At 41.4% G+C, this 12,305-nt stretch overlaps 1 pseudogene; it reads right to left on the bottom strand.

Moving 5' to 3' along the window:
* Nucleotides 1-10,799: 10,799 nt before the first annotated feature.
* Nucleotides 10,800-12,305, bottom strand: part of LOC149826576 (25S ribosomal RNA) — a 1,862-nt pseudogene continuing 356 nt past the window's right edge.

Here is a 12,305-nt window from a genome sequence, read left to right as displayed (position 1 = left end):
CTGTCAATTTAGGATTAAAAAGTTATATTTTTATCCATGTTTCTGTTGGTCAAATGCCAAAGCCATGAACATGAAAGTTGTCCCTGTAGGTGTCATGAGTAGCTCTGTTAAATATCAGAAATTTCCATGGAAGTTTTCTATTTATTTAGCATTTTATGTTATATAAGGTCGATTTTACCTCCGTCAGAACCAAATCCCTGTTACCGAACTCACCATGGCCCAAATCCCGAGACTGTAAAAACCAAAAATGTTCCATTTCGGGTCCTTTATCAGTCTAAAAATTATCAGAAGTTTTCATGGTGTAAATCTCGCATTATCATGTTAAGCATTGCATTTGGTTCGGGTCGATAGGCGAAATCCACCCTTTTTAGGACTTTCTTTAAATTTTAGCATTCAAATCATATCATTTCGTGATTTTTAGCATTCTAGGCTGTTTGTCAGAGTAAGAAGATGCTGCATACCGAATTTGGTGTCATTTAGAATCCATTTGAGGTTCGATTTAGCCATAATATCAAAACAGGGCCCCGCGGGACCCGGATCCAAGCGGAAAACAAGCGAAATTCGTTATTTTGGGTAAATTGCAAAATATCAAATTCTGATTTTACAGTCCTAATGTGTTTAGAAGCATGTCATCATATCTCATTATGCATTTCATCATCATTTGATTCAATTTGAATTTTGAAATCTCAATTTTACCAAGTTTTCCTTCAAAAAACCCTGATTTTAAAGTATAACTTTATAATTAGGGGTATTTTGGTCATTTTGACCACCATTCCGAATTTCCAACTATTTTCTACTGAATTTCGTGCATTTACATCATTTCAAATATCAAGGAAGCATGAGAATAGGGTTTATATCCAATTAAATCCAATAATTTCATAATATTATTGGAAAATCTTTGAAAAACCCACATGTTTGAGCTAACCTTATTTCAAGTTTGGCAGGGATATTCAAAAGAAGGAGCTGAAGTCTGCAATTTCCTTTTATTTCATTTATTTAGTGATATAATAATGTAAATTTTGGAATAAGAGATTTAATTTCCTGCTTAGACTAGGATGCATATCATATAGTTTAAATTCATGCAATATCTTGTTTCTATGATTCATGCATTTTATTTCAAAAGCACCATGGATGTTCACGAATGGCACGTGCACCAACTCTTAGAGAGTTGACGGACTCGGTGGAGTCCATATTTACGGCCTTAGTCGGAATATGGACGAGACCCAGATCCATCATCTTTCTACCAGTCACATTGAGCCTACACTCTTAGGCTATCTTAAAAATGCACACCATATTTCCAAATTTTCAAAGTATTGTGCATTAAATCAATTAAACTCTCAACATATTTATAGCCACAGTCAGGATATGTGAAGGATTTATTTTGACTTAATACACATTTTTTCAACAAATTTCTTAGAAAATCTTCCAAAATGCATTCATTCACTCATATAATTTGCATCATGAAATCCTTGGTTTTCCCATGATTTTCTTAAGAAAACTTCATTCTTAAGAAATCGATTTCTCAAGAAACTCTGAGAATTTTTCAAAATCGGTTTTCCCAAGTCAAGTTTTCCCACAGTTTTCCATGAAAAATGTTATTTTCTTAAGATTTTCAAAAGGAGTCTTCCAACCTTTCTCGAGAATCAAAAATCAATTTTCAAAGGGGTTTAAGGCTAAGATTCCCAGGATTTCAATTTCCCAAGTTCAGTTTTTCTTCTCAAATGAGTTTTCCTATAAATTTTCCATCATTTTTCTAAGAAAATTCTCGAAGTTAGAGTTTTCCTGAGAAGTGTTTCCCTTTTCAAATGTTCACCTTTTTCTCAAAGAATCACTTCTATTTTCCCAGGATTTTCAACTATTCATGATTTTCCCACATCTTTATGAGCTTTCTCGTGATTTCAAAAACCCCTTTTCATCTGAGTATCCTAAGAAATTGACCTTTTCCCTGAGAAATATCTTTCAACTCCAAAGGTTTTCCAAGCATACATCATGTTTTCCAAGCATACATCCTTTGGATTGCCTTTTGTCATCTTTCGCGATGTCGAAAGAATCGCCTTATTCCTTTGGATTATCTTTTGTCATCTTTCGCGCTGTCGAAAGAATCGCCTTATTCCTTTGGATTGCCTTTATCATCTTTCGCATTGTCGAAAGAATTGCCTTGCTCCTTTGGATTGCCTTTTGTCATCTTTCGCGTTGTCGAAAGAATTGCCTTATTCCTTTGGATTACCTTTTGTCATCTTTCGCGTTGTCGAAAGAATCGCCTTGCTCCTTTAGATTGCCTTTTGTCATCTTTCGCATTTCCTTTGGATTACCTTTTGTCATCTTTCGCGCTGTCGAAAGAATCGCCTTATTCCTTTGGATTGCCTTTGTCATCTTCCGCGTTGTCGAAAGAATCGCCTTGTTCCTTTGGATTGCCTTTGTCATCTTCCGCGTTGTCGAAAGAATCGCCTTGTTCCTTTGGATTGCCTTTGTCATCTTTCGCGTTGTCGAAAGAATCGCCTTGTTCCTTTGGATTACCTTTGTCATTTTTCGCGTTGTCGAAAGAGTCGCCTTACTCCTTACCTTATTCATATTTCACACTGATGAAAAATTCACTGGATCGTCTTGATCATCTTCCAAAATTGCCTCTTACAATTCCATTTCCATCGCCTCGTTCCTCTTCAGGAAAAGTTGTCTTATTCACCTTATAATATTCCTTTTTTCGCCCAATCAGGATAAGGGTATAAACCTGAGCCTCCTTCGATGAGGTATTCCATTTCCGCTCGATCAGGATAAGGGTACAAACCTGAGCCTCACTCAAAGAGGTATTCCATTTTTCGCCCGATCAGGTTAAGGGTATAAACCTGAGTCTCATTTCGATGAGATATTCCATTTCCCAATCAGGTTAAGGGTCAAACCTGAGCTACGTTCCAAGTGAGGTATTTCTGTCCCATCCAGGTCAAGGGCATAAAACCTGAACTTCGCTCTCATAGAGCAAATCTTTCCTCTCCATTCTCCATTTTATATCTACCATCTTCCTCGGGCTAATTTCCTCATACCCAGTCAGATCATTCTAACTGGGCCATTTTTTTATATATAGCCCAAATTTGTTGTGTTTTTCTTTGCCACTAAGCTCGGCCACAAGCCGGCTTAGTAGCAAAGAGGGGCATCTGTAAACACCCCAAATTTTCATTCACCTCTCCAACATTTCCACCAAGCATCAGCATCCAGCCTCTGAAATCGCCGAAGGGCAAAATGGTCATTTTCTGAGCCCGGACCTTGCAAAAGTCTAAATTTCATCTGTAACTCTCAAAATTTCTCTATTTTAGCTCAGATGTTCAAAATTCTACTCCTAACAGGAGACGGGAATCTCCAAATCCTGGTTCATGATTGCATTTCATAAAATATGTCATTGCATAGCATTGCATGAGCATTTCATATCACTGCATTGCACAGCATGTCATTTCGAGATCCAGAACTCTCGATTTCAAAATTTCCAATCCAGATTTGAATTTTAACTCTTTTTAAAATCAATTTCAAAACCCTGAGTATTCAAAATTATCAATTCTTCCCATTTTACCCCCAAGGCTCTGAATTTCAAAATATTTCCTCAGGAAAACAATCTGGATAATTTTCAATAAAGTTCAACTCAGATTTTGCCTTTTGTCAGCTATTTCAACTGTCTTCCTTTTACAAAATTGCCCTACAGGGGCCAACTCTTTTCAAAAACTTCTGTTTTACCAATTAGTCCAGATTTTATGAAAATTCGAAAAAGAGGTTGTTGTCTTGTCCTTATTTCAATAAAGAAGCAATGTGGGACCCACATTCAGGTGGTGTCACGCAGGCTTTTCTTTTGAAAAATTTGAATTTTGAAAAACCCAAAAATATAGGAGCCTTGTCCCCTGGATTGGCGCCACTTGTCTTTTCTCTCTCCTCCCATTTCCATGCCAAGTGTCAATGTGGGGGCTACCTTAAGAAACCGCCACATGTCATCCCATTTATCTGCCATGTGTCAGTATCCACCCTGCGCCATGTGTCATTCCAAAGATCATCCTGAGATGCCAAGTGTCATGTGTTGTCCTGTCTAGAAAAAGCAAAACTTGTCTCCTCTGAGGTGGCTCCATTTGAAGAGTGTCTCCTGCAAGGGACACGTGTCAACCTCTCCCTCTTTCAGAAAAGTAGTCTGACACATGTCTCTTCCTACTTTTCTCAGAAAAGTAGGAGACACGTGTCACTCCTAGCTTCCTCCAGAAAAAGTAGAGTTGTCTTCTTCTGAGGTGGCGCCATCTGAGGTATTCTCTCCTGCAGCAGGTGACACATGTCATTCTCTGCTCTTCTTAGAAAAAGCAAATGACACATGTCATTCTTTGCTCTTCTCAGAAAAAGCAGACTGACACATGTCATTCTCTGCTCTTCTTAGAAAAAGCAAATGACACATGTCATTCTCTGCTCTTCTTAGAAAAAGCAAATGATACATGTCATTCTCTGCTTTTCTGAGAAAAAGCATACTGACACATGTCATTCTCTGCTCTTCTCAAAAAAAGTAGAGGACACATGTCATTTTCTGCCTCCTTCAGAAAAAACAACAATTCAAATATTCAAACTTCAGGTTGAGGTGGCGCAAATCCTGAAGTCTCCTCCCTAAATTCATTTGTTGAGATGGTGCCACGTGTCCCTTGCCCTCCTTTTCCTCCCTCCTGCCACATGGCATTATAGGAGCCACTCTGAGGAAATGCCACGTGTCCATCCTCTATTCCTCAGCGCCAACCTCCATTTGAAATTCAAATCTTTCTCTGAGGTGGCGCCATTTGAGAAGGCTTCTCCAGACAGCTGACACTTGTCTGCCACATGTCCAAACCTCCCTGCATCAGAAAAAGTAGGAAAACCCCCCTCTGAGGTGGAACATTCTGCTTATTCCAGTCCTGTTCTCCTGCCACATGGCATTGTAGAAGCCACTCTGAGGAACTGCCACATGTCAGCCTCTCCTTTCCTACAGAAAAGTAGAATTTGAATTCCTCTGAGGTGGCATAGTCTGCTTCTTTCACTCCTATCCTTCTGACGTGTGTCAAGAGCCTCCAGAGGTGATGCCACATGGCATGCTCCTATTGTTTCCAACATTACACCTCAGAACACCTTTTGAGGTGGCACCAATCCAGAGCCCCACTTGGCTTTATTTCTTTTATTTATTTTATATTTTAAATAAAAATAGCCCCATGAGGTGGTGCTACCTGAGGGCTCCCTACAAAAGGCAAATTTGAATTTCAAACTCCAAGAGAGCACCCTCTGAGGTGGCGCAATCTGGGAGCCTCCTGTAGAGAAAATCAAGCAAACCCAATTTTGAAAATTTTCAAATTCTGTTGAGGTGTCTCATCCACAAAATTTCCCATTTTATTTTCTCAAAAAATCAAAATAGCACCCCTGAGATGGCGCCACATGGAGGGCTCAGATTGAGCCTGTTTGAAATTCAATTTTTTCAGAAAAAAATCTATAAAAACAAGGGCTCACGCCCAACCTAAAGAGACCATTTTTTTTAGCTCTTATGAACTTGGAAATTGGACCTAGCCTTCCTGAGAATCAGATTTTGAACTTTGGAATTCACGCCCCCTTTGGCTCATTGGAGAAGGTGCAGTGAAGTTCGTGCAGTTGCCAATTCGATTCAAGCATAGGTCGATTTTGGTGAATCATCCGAAGCCCGGAGCGAAGAACGAACGAAGCCATTGGTAGCAGTCCCTTTCCAGAGCTTCAATGCTACCCAACGAAGCAAGGTGGACCACTTTTCCTCTTGATTTGATTTCATAATTCGATTCGGGAGTCGTTTGGAAGAAAGAGCTCATCCGAGAGATGGATTGAGCTATTCTCATAAAACGACATATATAAAAATACATGATTATGATTTCTTGATGATTTTAGCATTCATGCATTTAGCTAGATTTAATTTGCATTTTATTTTGTTAATTTAGCATGTTTCATGAATTAATTAGGATTAATTTAGCATTTATTTCAATTCTGCTCAGTTTTAGTAGTTCTCTATTTTTGTCAGTCAGTCCACATGTCATTTCATGCATGTAATTTTTGTTAAAAAATCCAAGAAAATCATGAAATACTCATTTAGGTGTACCTAAAAAAGTGCCAAAAATTCGGATGCATTTGAAATTTTTTACTGTGGTAAACATTCAAAATGGCAAGTCGGGTTTTGTTGCACGGGATGCGTTTTAAAAACTCTTTTCCGACTTGTAAAATCGAGATTTCCCTCGTGGAAGACCCGATTTTCGATCCTAAAGATGTTATGAGCTCGGGAGGATGTCTAGTTTTTAATCTGATTTTATGAGATTTTTCTGATTTTGTTTAATATCTGAAAAAAATCCGAGAGTTTGGGACACGTGTTAGAGCCTGATTTGAGCCTCTGAGATTTTGGATCGACTTAGGGCTATGGGTTCTCTTTGGTTGTTGCTCCAAATCCGAATCTATAAAAAGTGAAAGTTATCTCCGAAATGTCCTATGTTTGTATAGGAAAGCTTAGGATTTGTAGAATAGTTGTGATACCTGTTTCAAATTTTTCTTGTCAGTTTTCTGTTTTGTCACATTTGTCTGTTCTGTCAATTTAGGATTAAAAAGTTATATTTTTATCCATGTTTATGTTGGTCAAATGCTAAAGTTATGAAAATAAAAGTTGTCCCTGTAGGCGTCGTGAGTAGCTCTATTAAATATCAGAAATTGCCATGGATGTTTTCTATTTATTTAGCATTTTATGTTAGATTAGGTTGATTTTACCTCCGTCAGAACCAAATCCCTGTTACCGAACTCACCATGGCCCAAATCCCGAGACTGTAAAAACCAAAAATGTTTCATTTAGGATCCTCTATCAGTCTGCAAATTATCAGAAGTTTTCATGGTGTAAATCTTGCATTATCATATTAAGCATTGCATTTGGTTCGGGTCCATAGGCGAAATCCACCCTTTTTAGGACTTTCTTTAAATTTTAGCATTTAAATCATATCATTTCGTGTTTTTTAGCATTCTAGGCTGTTTGTCAGAGTAGGAAGATGCTGCATACCGAATTTGGTATAATTTGGAATCCATTTGAGGTTCGGTTTAGCCATAATATCAAAACAGGGCCCCGCGGGACCTGGATCCAAGCGGAAAACAAGCGAAATTCGTTATTTTGGGTAAATTGCAAAATATCAAATTCTGATTTTACAGTCCTAATGTGTTTAGAAGCATGTCATCATATCTCATTATGCATTTCATCATCATTTGATTCAATTTGAATTTCGAAATCTCAATTTTACCAAGTTTTCCTTCAAAAAACCCTGATTTTAAAGATATAACTTTATAATTAGGGGTATTTTGGTCATTTTGAACATCATTCCGAATTTCCAACTATTTTCTACTGAATTTTGTGCATTTAAATCATTTCAAATATCAAGGGAGCATGAGAATACGGTTTATATCCAATTAAATCCAATAATTTCATAATATTATTGGAAAATCTTGGAAAAACCCACATATTTGAGCTAACCTTATTTCAAGTTTGGCAGGGATATTCAAAAGAAGGAGCTGAAGTCTGCAATTTCCTTTTATTTCTTTTATTTAGTGATATAATAATGTAAATTTTGGAATAAGAGATTTAATTTCCTGCTTAGACTAGGATGCATATCATATAGTTTAAATTCATGCAATATCTTGTTTCTATGATTCATGCATTTTATTTCAAAAGCACCATGGATGTTCACGAATGGCACGTGCACCAACTCTTAGAGAGTTGACGGACTCGGTGGAGTCCATATTTACGGCCTTAGTCGGAATATGGACGAGACCCAGATCCATCATCTTTCTACCAGTCACATTGAGCCTACACTCTTAGGCTATCTTAAAAATGCACACCATATTTCCAAATTTTCAAAGTATTGTGCATTAAATCAATTAAACTCTGAACATATTTATGGCCACAGTCAGGATATGTGAAGGATTTATTTTGACTTAATACACATTTTTCCAACAAATTTATTAGAAAATCTTCCAAAATGCATTCATTCACTCATATCATTTGCATCATGAAATCCTTGGTTTTCCCATGATTTTCTTAAGAAAACTTCATTCTTAAGAAATCGATTTCTCAAGAAACTCTGAGAATTTTTCAAAATCGGTTTTTCCAAGTCAAGTTTTTCCACAGTTTTCCATGGAAAATGTTATTTTCTTAAGATTTTCAAAAGGAGTCTTCCAACCTTTCTCGAGAATCAAAAATCAATTTTCAAAGGGGTTTAAGGCTAAGATTCCCAGTATTTCAATTTCCCAAGTTCAGTTTTTCTTCTCAAATGAGTTTTCCTATAAATTTTCCATCATTTTCCTAAGAAAATTCTCGAAGTCAGAGTTTTCCTGAGAAGTGTTTCCCTTTTCAAATGTTCACCTTTTTCTCAAAGAATCACTTCTATTTTCCCAGGATTTTCAACTATTCATGATTTTCCCACATCTTTATGAGCTTTCTCGTGATTTCAAAAACCCCTTTTCATCTGAGTTTCCTAAGAAATTGACCTTTTCCCTGAGAAATATCTTTCAACTCCAAAGGTTTTCCAAGCATACATCATGTTTTCCCAACTTACATTTTCCAAAATCTCATAGCACATGCCTGAATTCTCTGTGCATTTAGGATAGAACACAATTTCGATGATTTAACTAAGTCAAGCACAATTTTGGTCCTTGGTTCGATTACCCCTGTTAAAGGCGGCAGGAACGGTCGAACCTCGTACCGACAGGTCGAGCCCCATCCCATGGATTTTCTCGCAATTTTCAAAACGGAGGCGAGTATTTCAAAACATTTTCCAAAATCCTGTCAAGTTTGAAGCGCGAAAGCGTTTCCCTCTCTCTTTCGCAAGGTAGGGGAAGACGGGAAAAATTTTGCGACGATGACAGCTTCTTCCATCTCAATGGCATTAGTCGCCCTTCTTCCTGCATTCCCCGCGTTTTAATTGGGGCAATTTCGAGCAAAGTGATTTCCGCTGCAATACCAACATCGAAGATTTGGGTGTATCGGCCTGTTCCCTAGAATCCCCTCCTGACGTGCTTGTGGCTGATTTCTCTGATCTCTAGGGGGAGGTCGATACTGGTTCCTGGCTTGACCTCTGGCAACATTGCTTTGATTTGGCCGTCCCTGAGGGCCCCCGCGATTTGGGTTCTCAACTATCTGTTCTGCTATAGTCATTGCACTTATCAAGTCTGTCGGTCTCATACGAGTTAATTCCTGTTGAGCCCAGAACTGTAGGCCCTTTTTTAAGCAATACATGCGATCCATTTCTGACATATCTTCTATGTCAAGCATCATTGTGGAGAATGCCGCTACGTATTCCGAAATACTTCTTGTATGCCTTAAAGCCATCAGTTTGTCACGAGCAAGTTCCTCAACGTTATGTGGAAGGAAATAACCCCTGAGTTCCTTTTTAAAGTCATCCCATGATTCAATAGGGACCCTTCCACGTTCCATGCCACGATATTGCATCCTCCACTATACAACGGCATTCTCAATCAAGTACCTGGTTGCCGTGCGTATTCGATCAGCATCGGTGTCAATCTCTGCTTGATCAAAGAATTGTTCTACATCCCATAGCCAGTTCTCCACGATCCTGGCATCCCTTTCACCTTTGAATTTTGCCGGTTCCACTGATTTCAATTTCGGTCGTTCATGATGAAACATCACTGCATTACCCCCGCGATTCCCAGCATTGGCCACACCGCCAATTCAATTTCTCAATAGTCTTTCTAAGACTTCATATCATTCTCGAAGTTCCCGCATGTCCATTTCCTGAGCCACCAACCGATTAGATAATTCCTGGACTGTGGCCCTTAGCTCTTCGGCCTCAGCCCTCACATCCTCATTCAATTTTTTAAAATCTTCATGTGCACTTTCTAGCGCAGATGAGCAACCATGAACATCACTTGTCAAATCTGTCATTTTTTTCTCCATCTTGGTCACTCTTTTATCTAGAGGACCAACCGCTTCATCAAGGCGAGACATCTTTGTTGACTCTACGACAGATTTTTCCTTCTCCGCCTTTTTCCCTTTATGAACTTTTCCGACGAGTTCACCAAACTCCGCATCCATTCTTGAATGTCACGAGGGTTTCAGCAAGTACCTCTCCTTTCTTCTCCTAAATTCTCAACTAGGCTCTGATTACCAGTTGTCACAGGCTTATTTTGGAAGCCACGTGCGGCACCTGGCAACCCAACCAGGTCAGCCTTCCAAGTTCAGAGAGCACGCAAACACCCCTCACAAGGGTGTCCAATCACATCCGAGCATACACAATCTCAAAGAGAGCAGCAAAGAGAGAGAGAGATAACAGCATAGACAAAGAAAGCAACTTTCATTCATAAGTTGGAAATTACAAAAGGGGGGGAGAGCAAGAGAGAGAGAGAGAGGGGGGAGGGACCCGTTATTTTTCTTGGTTAACGGGGGATCTTAGGCCAAAGGCCATTTATAGTGCACCCGCAGAGGTCCTAAGAGGTATTTACATTAGGCAAGGAGGAATCAACATGGCAGGGTGGAACAATCGCAATGCTTTGTTTTAATTAAACAGTCGGATTCCCCTTGTCCATACCAGTTCTGAGTTAGCTGTTCGATGCCCGGGGAAGGCCCGGGGAAGAGTCGTTCCCTGTCTTTCCCCCGGCCGGCACGCGGCGGCCCGCTCTCGCCGCAAGAGCAGCTCGAGCAGTCCACCGACAGCCGACGGGTTCGGGACAGGGACCCCCGTGCCCAGCCCTCAGAGCCAATCCTTTTCCCGAAGTTACAGATCCGTTTTGCCGACTTCCCTTGCCTACATTGTTCCATTGGCTAGAGGCGGTTCACCTTGGAGACCTCATGCGGTTATGAGTACGACCAGGTGTGGGCGGCACTCGGTCCTCCGGATTTTCAAGGGTCGCCGGGGGCGCATCGGACACCACGTGACGTGCGGTGCTCTTCCAGCCGCTAGACCCTACCTCTGGCTGAGCCGTTTCCAGGGTGGGCAAGCTGTTAAACAGAAAAGATAACTCTTCCCGAGGCCCCCGTCAACGTGTCCGGACTACCAAACGTTGTCGTCAACCGCCACATCCCGGTTCAGGAATTTTAACCCGATTCCCTTTCGAGGTTCACGTGATCCACGCCATCCAACGGGCTTCCCCTGCCTCTTAGGATCGACTAACCCATATGCAAGTGTCGTTCACATGGAACCTTTCCCCTCTTCGGCCCTCAAAGTTCTCATTTGAATATTTGGTACTACCACCAAGATCTGCATCGACGACCGTTCCGCCCAGCCTCGCGGCCAAGGTTTCGCAACGACCGTCGGGCCCTCCTACTCATCGAGGCCTGGCAATCGCCTCGACAGCCGGGTGTGGGTCACGCGCTTAAGCGCCATACATTTTTGGGGCTAGTTGATTCGGCAGGTGAGTTGTTACACACTCCTTAGCGGATTTCGACTTCCATGACCACCGTCCTGCTGTCTTAATCGACCAACACCCTTTGTGGGATCTAGGTTAGTGTGCAGTTAGGCACCGTAACCCAGCTTCCGGTTCATCCCGCATCGCCAGTTTTGCTTACCAAAAATGGCCCACTTGGAGCTCTTGATTCCACGACACGGCTCAACAAAGCAGTCGTTCCGTCCTACCTATTTAAAATTTGAGAATAGGTCGAGGACGAGGCACCCCCGATGCCTCTAATCATTGGCTTTACCTGATAGAACTCTCGCGAGCTCCAGCTATCCTGAGGGAAACTTTGAAGGGAACCAGCTACTAGACGGTTCGATTAGTCTTTCGCCCCTATACCCAAGTCAGACGAACGATTTGCACGTTAGTATCGCTGCGGGCCTCCACCAGAGATTCCTCTGGCTTCACCTCGCTCAGGCATAGTTCACCATCTTTCGGGTCCCGACAGGCATGCTCCCACTTGAACCCTTCTTAGAAGATCAAGGTCGGTCGGCAGTGCACCCTCGAAGGGGATCTTGCCACTCAGCTTCCTTTCGCCTTCCGGGTTTCCACACCCGTTGACTCGCACACATGTCAGACTCCTTGGTCCGTGTTTCAAGACAGGCCGGATGGGGAGCCCGCATGCCGGTGCCACAGCACGCGGTGCTGCGAACAACCCGCCACAAGGGCACATGCCGTGCATCCTCAGTTGCGACGATGATGGTCCACGAGCGTAAGAACCGCCCGGTCTTCGGCCACCGCCGCAACCCGCACCAATCCACACCTCGAGCCGATCAGCGGACCGGCTGAGAGCCGTTCCGCATACGACCGAGGCGCGTCGCTGGCCCCCATCCGCTTCCCTCCCAGAAATTTCAAGCACTCTTTGACTCTCTTTT

This window comes from Nuphar pumila, chromosome 10 (assembly GCF_984573655.1).
Source record: "Nuphar pumila chromosome 10, dmNupPumi1.hap1.1, whole genome shotgun sequence".
Lineage (NCBI taxonomy): Eukaryota > Viridiplantae > Streptophyta > Magnoliopsida > Nymphaeales > Nymphaeaceae > Nuphar > Nuphar pumila.
This window is presented reverse-complemented; position numbering and strand designations above follow the sequence as displayed.